The sequence below is a fragment of the Trichosurus vulpecula genome, chromosome 9, assembly GCF_011100635.1.
Source record: "Trichosurus vulpecula isolate mTriVul1 chromosome 9, mTriVul1.pri, whole genome shotgun sequence".
Classification (NCBI taxonomy): domain Eukaryota; kingdom Metazoa; phylum Chordata; class Mammalia; order Diprotodontia; family Phalangeridae; genus Trichosurus; species Trichosurus vulpecula.
Genome location: NC_050581.1, coordinates 119,154,757 through 119,167,212, shown reverse-complemented (window position 1 = coordinate 119,167,212; position 12,456 = coordinate 119,154,757). Strand labels below are relative to the sequence as shown.

The window sequence follows — 12,456 nt, the reverse complement described above, 5'->3', positions numbered from 1 at the left end:
CTTCCAGTTTGTGTTTCGCTATCAGAATGATCTTACAAAAATAAAGGTGTTATTTTACTCTAATGTGAGATTGAATGTCAATAAGATAATTCTTAAAGAAAGAGAAAAGAAGCAGCAGGGTCAGATCACCCCGTAATGAGCAGAAGACATCCCAGTGGCCTGGCAGCCAATGATTCTCTAAGTGTTTCGTTGAGAGCCCAAAGAGGCCTCAGTCCCTTCTTACTATTCTTCCATTTTCCTTCGTACTTTTAAACATTGTTAAAAGCACATAAGGGTTATCGGGTACAATAGGTCATGACTTTGTCCCTTGCTATCCCATGCCATCAATAACATTGCTTGACATCCTGAACTTGAGGGAATGTTACCGTTCCCTTGGAGGATGCTATCCCACCTTAGGAGAAACAGCCTCAGAAGCCCTCACCATCTAAGTGAAGACATTAGTAGTAGAGGAAACAGGAAACCTGAGTCTTTTCTCCAGGTAGGCTTCAGTTATTACCCTCTCATTTCTTCTTCTTAATAATAATAAAAATATTTAATATTTATATAGTGCTTTAAGGTTTGCAAAGTGTTTAATCAGTATTATCTCATTTCACTTTATTATCCCCACTTTATAGATGGGGAAATTGACCCAGAAAGAGGTTAAGTAAATTGCCCAGGGTCTCATAGAGCTAGAAAGTGTCTCAGACTGGATTTGAACTCAGTTTTTCCCAACTCCAGGTGCAGCACTCTATCAGCTGTGCCACCTAGCTGCTATAATAGCAGTTATGATGTAATATGCAGAATGCTATAATAACTTGCCCTCATCTTACCTTCCAGGCATGTTCTGGAAGGATTAATAAGGGTTTTTTTTTCTTCAAAAAATTATAAAGTGCTTTGAGCTCCATAATGATTGATGATAAATGAATATAAGCTGCTATTATCATTATTAATGAGCTGGGTATGCCTAAATCTTCCCTTTGCAGTCTGCATTCCATTCTTGGGAAGCAGAAAAGGGATCAATTTCCAACTACTCGTTTTCCCCCTTTTTCTTTTACCGTACCCCAATCATCAACTAGCCCCTGTGTCAAATTCACTTTAACAAATATTATGTACCTATTATACGCTAGGCATTGGACATACGAAGATGAAACACGAAAGTCACTGCCTTCAAGGTCCTTACAGTCTAATGGAGGAGAAGACGGGACATTTTACAGACATGTATAAAGGAAGGTTGATTGAGAAAGAGGCAAAGAAGAGATCCAGATAAAGCTCTCTAGGAAAATGTGAGGTTAGAGAATCATTTTCAACTGAAACAATCAGGGAAAACTTAGTGAAGGAGTTGGCACCTAAGCTGGGCCTTGAAGGAGAAAGATCTCAAGAGGTAGAGACAAGAACAAATGGTGCATTCCATGCAAGGAAGAATATCCAGATGTGAGAGAGGACTAGTAAGTAGCTCAGTTTAGCTTGAGTACAGGGTATGTGAAAATGAGCAATGTGAAATAAGGCTGGAAAGTAGGAAGCCTTTCCCAACCTCTGGTAATTCCAGTGCCTTCTCTCTGTTAATTATTGCCTATTTATCCTGTATATAGCTTGCTTTGTATATATTTATTTGCATTTTGTCTCCACCACTAGATTGTAAGCTCCTTGAGTATCTTTTGACTCTTTTTGTATTCCCTGTGTTTAGCACAGTGCTTGGCACATGGGAAGCTTGATAAATGTTTATTGATTAATTGATTGAAAGTCAACGAGCATTTATTAAGTTCCTATTTGATGCAGGCACTTAAGTGCTTCTGTCCCAGGCTCTGTGCTTAAATGCTGAGGATACAAAAAGAAAGAAGCCAAAGAGTCTTTGCTCTCAAGAAGCTAGAAAATCTAATGGAGGAGTTCATAGTCTAATAAACTGACTGAAAGGCAGGTTGCCTCCAGACTGTAGGGAACCTTAATGCTAGATTAAATGCTATTTATACTATGTGCAAGAGAGTATGAATTCTAACCAAAATTGGGGAACCCTTCCCAGTAGGGCGACTGAGCATTTGCTTCATGTCACATGTTGTGAACTGGACCTTTCCCAAGGAAAAGGAAGCCAAAGGGGCCTAGTAGACCTGGGAGCTTTGCCTAGTGGTCTGGTGTCCTGAGGAGCTTCCTATCCTGGTTGCATCACCAAAAAAAATTGAGGTGGAGTCCTTTTCATCCTAGCTAATTAGTTACATCCAGCATTTCTCCCCTTAGGCATTTGGGTGTGAATGCTCAAAACTCTAGTTTTCCTCAGTACAACTCCCCATAACTCCCCAGTCATCCTGTATGGACCTGTAGGGAGGTTGTCCCTGCCTGATTATAAGCCTCATTGTTGGCAGGTAGCTTAGAAGTACTACTTGCGCTTAGGTCATCATTTATTGGGTACCTGGGGATCCAGAAAGGATTCCAGTGATATCAGAAAACGTTTGAAGCTCTCTAGATGCACTGATTGGGTGAAACTAAGCATGTCATAAAGGCTGTGACCTTTGGTATGCTGGGTAGTCACAGCTGCTTCAACTTCTCAGGATTCCTGGAATCCCTTGGCAATAGCATGGGAAATGCCCAAGGTCACGGTTTAATGTAGGAGCCCAATCCCTGGGCCAAATTCTTTTTTTAAAGCCCTAACAAGCCTCATTAGTCAACACTACTACAGTTATCATAGTCATAATTGAGCCTAATATGATGTTCAAATTCCCCGTGGAAGGCCCATTCTCTTTCCGGTGACATTCCCTCTTTGCTTCCTGATCACTGAGGCCATTTGGACTTTGCTGTAGCGCTAATAATAATGGTTCATAGGTCTGAATTTCAGGGAACTAGAGGGCCCTGAGCCATGGAATTTCCTTATTCCTCTGACCTGAGATGGCCCCATTTTATAGTCACTCAGGACGTGTAGGAAGTTGCCAAGTAAAAAATGCAACTGGCTTGTATGAGGGGAACATTTATTCTTTTAGGACCTGTATTCGCCACTCCTGACTGATTTCTACAAAGATGAGCCAAATAAAATGTGTCAGAACAGGTCTCCATGGCAGCTGAGAAGAATGTTAAGTAGGTTGCTTTACACAGGAGGAAAACAACATTAATGCTCCATGGATCTGAAATGTCATTTATGTAGGCCCTGGCAAAGGTGCAGCTCATAAGCCATCCATACTCTCTCATCCTGTGCGGACCTCATTTGTGGTGTCCTATAAATCCTTCACTCAATGTAGCGGATGCCTTCTAATGTTCAGAATGTTTTCTAACACCAGGAGAGTCCTAGTGCTAGAGTCGGGCTATCCATCTGTTGTCACTGGCTCTTGCTCCATCTTGGTCCATGTGAGCATACATCTTGGTTATCTTCCATCGCTCCTCATGCGCAGGTTATCTTTGATATAATCTCCAGCCTCTTTACACCAACCAGATTGGCCTCAACTGCCCTTTGAGTCACACAAATTTTGATTTAGAGATTGTGGTCAGAGGCAGGGTGGCAAAGGTAGAAAGTATGCTACCCTTGAAGCCATGGAAATGTGGGTTCAAATCTAATAAACACCAGCTGAGGGACCCTGATTCAAAGCCATATAGCATCAATGGAATAATGGTAGCCTTAAAAAATATATTTTTTTAAGGGCAGGTGAGCACTATACAATTTCCCAAATGCGATCTAGCTGCATCCCTTCCTCCAACCGGTTTTTTTTTTTTTTTGGAGGGGGTAAGGCAGGGCAGTTGGGGTTAAGCGACTCTCCAACTGTTTGAGACCAGCTTACTGTCTCTATGCGGTGTCTGGGCTGGGGCTGAAACTGAGGCCCTAAAAAGGGGGTGGGGCGTGGGATGGGGTGTGACTAATTTGACCAAGGTCAAAATGGTTAAGTGGCACAGCCAAGATTCAAACCAAGGTGTTCTGACTAGAGTCCAGCGCACTCCTTCTGGGAGACATTGTTCCCCCATCTTCTCAAAACCCCGCTTTTTTTTCAAACCCCGTGATCCGGCTGGCTGCAGGTATAGACAGGTGGGTACCAACAGGTGACTTCCACCGCGCAGAAGCTAGTCACCGCGCTCGGGGGGTGTTGTCACTCCCTTGGGAGGGCAGCTTAGGGCCAGGTCTACACCTGCGTGGGCCACTGGCCGTATTTCCTCACCTACACAGTTCAGAACCTAATTGGACCCGGGGATAGCAGCTTCCGCATCTCCAGCGAGGATTTTGAAGGGCCGGCTGGCGAAGGGGCAACCGTCTACACCTCCCCTGGCCACCCAGTGGCGAATGGGGAGGGTGGGAGGTGACAATAGGCTACAGAACGGTCCCATCCACCGCGTCAGGTGGAGAAATGAACAGGAAGACACCGGGGGCTGCGGGGCTGCTTCGGGCGCCTCACTGACGGCAGAGCTGGGCCCAGCCGGGCCTGCGGTACCGCAGTCCAGCCCGTGACCTAGCAGCCGTCGCGCGCCCGGCCCGGGAGCTAGCGCAGCCCACGGTCTAGGAGCGCGCGGCCCAGGCGCAGAGGCCCGTCATAGTCACGTGCCCTTGGCGTTGCGGACCTGAGTAGGCGTTGGGGATGCAGGAGGATTTGGACTGACGGGCCGCGCGACCTGTCAGCAGGGGGCGCTGACCTCAACCGGTGGGCGAAGCGGCTTGTGATTGGGGAACCAGTCCCGGTGAGGGGCGTATTCCTTGCCGGTATGGTTGCTATGACGCCAGGCCCCCGCCCCCTCGGCTGGCCGCCATCTTGTTGTTGATTCGTACCCAGTCCGAACTGAGCCGGGAGCGGGTACGGAGCGGCCGCTGAAGGGCCGCCGCTGTCGGGGCTCAGCCGTCAGCGCTGCCTGCCTGCCGGCTGGGCGGACCGGACCCTGGAGGCCCGGGGGGCCCAGCCCCCGGGGGGGAGCCGCGGCCGTCAGCTGCCAGGGCCCCGCGGGTGAGTCACGGAAAGGAAGGCAGCCCGTAGTGACGGGGTGAGAGCAGGGGTGGGGGGTGGGGGGGGCGAGCGGAGGGGGCCACGGGAGAGCTGCGGTGCTTGAGCCCCAAGGGCGTAGGAAGGGGGGCGTTGAGGACCCCCGGGTCACGGGGGGGGGCGGGGGGGATCGTGAGGGTGAGAGGCGAGTGCGCTGCCCTGCTCTGCATCCCGTAGGGGGCAGGGGCATCCTGGTTTGGAGCATCCTTGGGGGCGAGGGATGGAGAGTGGGGGGGGGGGATGGCTAGGATGCGGAAGGGAGGAGGAGATGGGAAGATAAGGCCGTTGAGACATTGAGAGAGAGGACACGGAAACCTGGTCTCCTTTACAGATGAGGAAACTGAGGCCCAGAGACAACCCCTAGAGATCATGATGGGAGAGGGGGCGATTAGAGAGAAAGAGCCCCGCATAGGAGAAAGAGGGAGGGAGGGGGCTGGGAGGGAGGGGGCTGCGAGGTGGAGATGTTCAGAGGAGCAGCAGTAGGCCAAAGGTAGGGAACGGAGATTATATAATAATAATAATAGCTAATATTTTTACCTCCTACTGCGTGCCAGGCACCGTGCTAAAGGCTTTACAATTATTTCGTTTGATTCTAACAATAATCCTGGGAAATAGGTGGTATTCTTACCATTTTACAGATGAGGGAGGGGAAATACAACACACAACGCATGTATATATACGCACATGCATGTATACATGTGTGTACTGCATACATCTATACATACTCATAAATAAGTAAGGGTCTGCAAGGCCCCTCCCTGTGTGGAGTAAAGACAGGATGCTGGACCGTTGGCTTTCCTCACTGTTGGGAAAGTGGGTTGCAGACAGATTGGGCCCAAAGCTCTGTGGGTAGCAGGTTGTTTTCCTCAGGGACTTGCCTCAGTTTGGGTCAGAGAGCTTTTTGCCTTATTCCTCTTGGGCAGAAGTAGCGGTCTGAATGCTCAGTAATCCAGGGCAGGGTGTGCAGTGCATTAGGATGTGCTTGCTCAGTGGGAAGCTGGCCTCTGAGTCTTGCAGCACAGACAGACCCGGTCTGATGCTGTCAATGTCATCATTTTGTTCCCAAGTAGAAAGGGAAAGAGCTTTTTTTCCTCCTGTCCCTCCTGGAAAGGTAGTTCCTGCTTCTTGAAATGAAAAATGTCTCTTCAGACTGTTGACTTTGTGTTAACCATTTCTTTCTTTATTTCAGGGTGCCTTGTACTACATGCCCTTCTGCTGCCTCCTTGCATATACCTACCCAAAGACACACACAGTTCAAATACTTCAGAGGTACTTATTTTGTTTCTATGGATAGGTAGCCTATTTTAAATATTCATATTGCTCTTGACTGGAGCACCCAGGAACATAGTAGGGCCTTCCTGTTTGCTTTGGAGAATATGGAATAGGATTCCATTGATCCTCCTTTACAGAGATAAGAGTACTCTGCTAACTTCATCGTATTGGTATCTGATGTTACATCAAGCTTAGGAAATAGAGCTGATTGTGTAGGTCAAGGAAAACAGAATTTATATTACCCTGAATCCCATTCTACCACAAATAAAAGTTCAAACGGTGCTAAAATGGGAGTATGCACAGAAGCCAGGAAAAGGAATATCTGTTTATTTGTGAAAGTCATTTGTTAATTAGCCTTCATCTTGGTTTGTGAACTTGAAGGTTTAGAAAATAGGATCTGTGGAACAGGTCAAACTAAGCTATTTTATTATAAGAATTACTTTCTCCTTCACCTCAATCCCCAAATTTCATTGCAAAGAAAGCTATCTTTTTTTTTCTTGGTCCCTTAATTCAGCCTTCTAGTTAAATGTGCACTTGTTAATGACAAGTTGAAATGCTTCCTAAGTATTTATAAGTCTTTGTCATAAGGAAACAGAAACATTGGAGGGGGTTTCCTTTATAGTTTCTCTGTTGGTGAGGTTTATTTCTAAGATTAAGAGTATCAGTTCACCCCCAATTTCTCCCTTCCTTTGCCTTAAATGACACTTAGGACTTTGAGTTCCAAGTTCGTGAAATCTGATTTTTGATTCTGGTCAGACCTAGTTGTAGGAAACCTAGGAAAGTGAATCTATGCCTTGGATTACATGTGTGGCAAAATCTGGGCACCTTAGAATAGTACGTAGTTCATTATAGAAGACGACAAGCCATTTGCTCCCAGAAGATGCTTTTCTGAAATTCTTGGATTTTTTATTTTTTTTGGTGGGGCTAGGAATGAGAGGAGTGCCAAAATAAAAGAGAGATGGTATTCCAGCTGCCTTCTTTCTTTTAATGAATGAATGAGGCACTTACTAAGTGCTCACTGTGTGAAAAGCGTTGTTCCAAGTGCTAGGAATACAAATGGAAAGCAAGACAGTCCCTGTTTCAAGGAGCTCATCTTCTAATGAGGGACACAACACAAAAACAACTATGCACAAAAAAGTAAGCTAAATTAGAGTTAACAGAGGGGAAGGCACTTATATTGAAGAAAATCAGAAAAGGTTGCTTGTAGAAGGTGGGGTTTTATCTAGGACTTGAAAGAAACCAGGAAGTAGAGATGAGAAGGGGAAGGGTTCCAAGCCTAGGGTGAAAAGAAAGTACACAGAATAGGGAGATGTGGGGTCTAGTGTGAGGAAAATTGAGCAGGCCAGCGTCGCTATATTAGAGAGTATGGGGGACAGGTAGTAGTGTGGCGAAGAGGGAAGAGAAAAGTATAAAAAGACTGGAAAAGTAGGAGGGGTCAGGTTATGAATGACTTGTAATGACAAATAGAATTTTATATTTAATCCTGGAGGTGATGGAGAGCCGCTGGAGTAGGGGGTAGGTTTGGAATATGGTCCAAACTGAGCTTTAGGAAGATCACTTTAACAGCTGACAGGAGGACGGACTGAAGCTCAGGGGAGAGACTTGAGGCAGGTAAACCCACTAGCAGGCTATTGTAGTGGTCAAGGTGCAAGGTGATGAAGGCCTGCACCAGAGTGGTGGCAGTGTCAGAGGAGGGAAGGGGGCATATTTGATAGATGTTACAGAGATGAAATTGATGGGCCTTAGCGGCAAGATTGGACACAGGAAGTCAGAAAGAGGGGTTGAGAATGGCAAGTAGGTTATGAGCCTGGGTAGCCAGTGGTTCCTTCACAGTAGTAAGGGAGTTAGGAAGTTGGAGAGAGGGAATGTTGGAGGGAAAATAAATCACTTTTGGATCTGTTAGGTTTAATATGTCTATAGGTCATTCAGTTAGAGATATCCAGTACGTAGTTGGGAGATGCCTTTCTGGAGGTTAGGAGAGAAGTTAGAATTGTGTAAGGCTTTGAAAATCATCAGCATAGAGATGAAAATTTAATGTATGGGAGCTGATGAGATCATCCAGTAAAATTGTATGGAAGGACAGGAGCAGAGAGCTCAGAAAAGAGCCACGTGGGGCCCCCTGCATTAGCAGGCTTGACCTAGACAAAGATCCAGCAAAGGAAACAGAAAGAGTGGTCAGACAAGTAGGAAGAGCACCAGGATAGAGTAGTAACATGGAAACCTAGAAAGTATCAAGGAGAAGTGAGTGATAGTAGCAAAGGCTAGTTTTTATCTTGTTAAGAATATGAAAGGCAGGCATTAGTTATTTGTCCGATTACTATTTCTTTGGAGTATCTCCTAAGGGAGAAAACCACTAAAACTGGAGGCACTTGAGCAGTTTTTAAAAGTAGTAATATTTAAGTAAATTGGGTAACTATAGGATTAAAAAAATCCTTTCACTGGTTTTACTGTGTATTTCCATTTAGTTTTGCTTCCTGTTCCTTGTTCATGTAATCCTCCAGTCAACATGAACATGAGTGACAGGAACTGGCTATATTGAAAAGAGAAATATGTAGCTTTTAATATCCACATCAAGGACAATTGAGTAATTGGTATAGAGCTGTTTTGGCTCGAAGACTTGTTAACCAGCTAAACTGTAAAGAAGCCTATTGGAAAGAGATTCACCTACCTCTTAATACCATTTATATATTTATAGGCACAGAAAAAGTTGAATTTTCTGATATGTTGTCAATTAGAAATCTCTTTAAGCCAACACTTCCAGACTTTGCCAATATAATAAAGCAGCATGGTATAGAGAAAAGAGCACAGAATTTGGACCTGGATTAGAATCTTGGTTCTGTTACTCATTACCTATGTGATTTAGGGCAAGTCATTTATTCTCTCTGGGCATCATTTTCCTCATTTGTAATATAAGACATTTGTACTAGATGATAATCTCTGCTTAAATTGCATGACCTTAAGGATTGCAAGATCCTAAAATGCCTTTTGTTCAGTTGTTTTAGCCGTGTCTAACTCTCTGTGGCTCCATTTAGGTTTTCTTGGCAAAGATAATGGAGCGGTTTGCCATTTTCTTCTTCAGCTCATTTTAACAGACAAGGAACTGAGGTAAACAGGGTGAAGTGCCTTGCCCAGAGTCACGCAGGTAGTAATCGTGTCCAGGACCAGATTTGAACTCAGGTAGCTGAGTGGTTGTTATTCCAGGCCCTGCACTCTGATCACCTAGCTGCTCCAAAATGCCTTTAGAATCCTGAAAAAACAATTATGTTTGATTTTACTGTTAAGTGTATTTTTTGTCCCTAAAATTATTAAAAATAATCTGTAAACAGGGTGTATGTTTAAGTGTATCATTACCAGAATATTCCATTCACCTTAATGGATAAAGATCCAGTCTTGAAGCCAAGAAGATCTGGGTTCAGGTGCCATCTCAGATATTACTGACCCTGTTGTACAAATCTGGGCAAGTCCCCTTGCTTCTCAGTGCTTCTAGTCAATTTTCTTAAGATTAAAGTTGCAAAAAAAAAAAAAGGTTAAAGTTGCAAAGAAGGTGCTGATCTGTGTTGGTGGTTTCCTCACCTGGAGTTCACTATCTGCTCTCCTTATGTTAGTATAGCACTTGAGCTTTTCAAAGTGCTTTTGCATACACCCTTATTTTAGTTTCCAAAAACCTGTGAAGTTAAAGCAGGACAGTTATTTTAAAAATTAAACACTTAACCATTAATAGTGACAAATTAACATGTAAACTGTGAAGTAAAATCTGACGTAAACCCTTAGTATTTAACAAAACAACCAAATAAATGAAAAATATTTATGTCTTTGTCAATTTAGCATGAAATTCTATTTTTTGCTATATTTTCATAGCTACACATATATGTTAATGTTTTTATCATGTTTCTGTTAATTTTACCTTATATTACTTTGCTTAGGTATTTATTTCCTTGTTTGCTTCCTATTTTTTTATTTTTATGGTACTATAATATTGTATTAACATTAAAACAATATAATGAATATTTTATTCAGCTCTAGTCATTGGATATATAGGCTATTTATAATTTATTGCTATTACAAATAAAATAGCTATAAATATTTTTGTGTTAATAGCTTCCCCCCCCACCTTTTAAATATTTTTAGAATAAAATTCTACTAGTGGAATTACTGAGGTGAAAGGAATGATGAGTTTTGTGATAATTCTGTATTGCCATTTTTTCTTGTACTACCCCTACAGGTTTAGCAGCAGTGGACTAGAGTGCCTGCTTCCCTGTAATAAGGCAGGCATTTTTATATAATTTTGATGCAAAGGAAATCAAGGCCTAAGATGGAAGTAAAGCACAGAAGTGAGAGTAAGGAGATTTGGGTTCCAGCTTCAGCTTTACCACTTAGTGTGACCTTTCCATTAATGATAACAACTGACAATACTGTGAACACAGCACAGTACTTTGCACATAGTAGGCACTTAATAACTGCTTCTTGACTTTAAATATAGCACTTTAAAGTTTTCAGTTTATTGTACCCTACTTCATCTCATTTGCTCCTCACAGCAGCTCTGCAAGGTGGGTAGTTACAGCTATTATTAGCTCTATCTCACAGGTGAGGAAACCAAGACACAGAGGTAATATCATTAGAAAGAGTGGGAGGTGAGATTTGAACCCAGGCCTTCCTCACACTTAGCCAGCATTCTATCCATTCTGCTAAGCTGCCTCTTGGTGCCTATAGAAGTGAACTTCTTTATTTTAGATTTTTCAGTACGTGTTGCCAATCTGCAGAAGCATGCTTTCTCAGTCAAATGCTGCCTCATTCTTTCATCCCTCATCTATTAAGTTTGAAGTAGTTTCTCCCTCCTCTGATTTTGTTCCTCTTTTACTTGTATTCTTGCTCTATATGCTTAGAAAAAAGTGACCACAATAAGTATGTTTATGTCTAAAAACATTTCTTAGAGAAGAATAAGGTTACCTTATTCATTGCATAAACATACATTAATTACATAGCAAATTACAACTAGATAGGAGCAAAGCCTTTAAAGTTCTTTTGGAGAAATAGGATTCTATTTTTTCACAATTATTTTTAGGGGTAATGGGTTTATTATTTGAAATAGTTTCCTTAGTCCTTTGGTTGTAAATATTACAAATGCTGGGGACTGTGCCTCTGTCTACACTCTCTTTGCATTTGTCTTCGCATAGTGGCAAAAATCTGACCCTTGAATTGTTCCAGGGGTTTGGGCTCTTTTCATAACTAATGGAAATTATTTTATTACTGTGTAAAATTGCCTCATTGACACCCTCATAGCTATAATTGAATGTGGACTCACTAGTCCATTTAAATCTAGACAAATGTATGTCTTCCATTTAACTGGAGTTGGTTTTCTTCCCCTAAGAAGCTGTTGGTGATTTAGTAGCATATGGTATTAGGGCTGGGATTTGTGTTTTGAGGCCTTTTGTTCAGAGAATCCCCTTTTTGTGGAAGTGCTAAGGGTTCAGGGCCTAGAACTTATGACTGATCCATTGAGTCCACTTGGCCAACTCTTGTGTATATTTTGGTCTTACACTATTTCTTTCATATTTTGGATATGAATTATTTACTTCCCACCATCCAGAGATGATGAGTTGCTCAAAATAAAAAGTTTTGAGCTACTTTGGAAACATTTTTAAGATAAATTTTTAGTAATAATACTTAGTGAATTCTGTGACATTAAATAGCCTTTGAGTCTCAGGTGACTGAATCTTTAAATGAGGGGATTGGACTAGATGAGGTGATCCCTCACTCTAACTCAGACATTCTGGGATTCTGTGTCCGAGAGAGGACAAGTGGCTTAGCTTGATATTCAGGTGCCTCCACCTTCATTGATCTTACCTACTTCCCTACCTCACTATCCTTAGAGCCTACTCTTCCTCAGCACAAGTTCTCGGCTGCAGTTTGCACATTTTATCTTTTTTTTGTTCATTTAAGCTGTGCCTTCAAGAGGCAGTGTTACGTTGTGGTTACATAGTGCACGACTTGAACTTAGGAAGACCTGGGTTTGGATCCTGCGTTTCATGCCTACTCACTGTGTAACCCTGGAGAAGTCATTTAACTTGTTTGGGACATAGTCTCTCTCCCCTCAATATATAATGTGTAAATCAAAGGAGATCATGTATGGCAAGTGCCACGCAAGACTTAAAGTGCTGCATTATGTGCTAATTTGGTGTCTAGCTTCACTGTCAAGCACGTGAAGCTTTTCTTGTGGCTGCGTCAGTTGTTTATCACTTTAGCACTTAGGACCTTTTCATTATTATTT

At 42.9% G+C, this 12,456-nt stretch overlaps 1 protein-coding gene across 1 annotated transcript in view; it reads left to right on the top strand.

Moving 5' to 3' along the window:
* The first annotated feature begins 4,693 nt into the window (after positions 1-4,693).
* Positions 4,694-12,456, top strand: part of IP6K1 (inositol hexakisphosphate kinase 1) — a 73,135-nt gene continuing 65,372 nt past the window's right edge. Inside the window, exons 1-2 of the mRNA XM_036738116.1 lie at positions 4,694-4,880; positions 6,106-6,185. The gene's annotated coding sequence lies outside the window, so the exon portion shown is untranslated. The remainder of the gene's footprint in view (positions 4,881-6,105; positions 6,186-12,456) is intronic.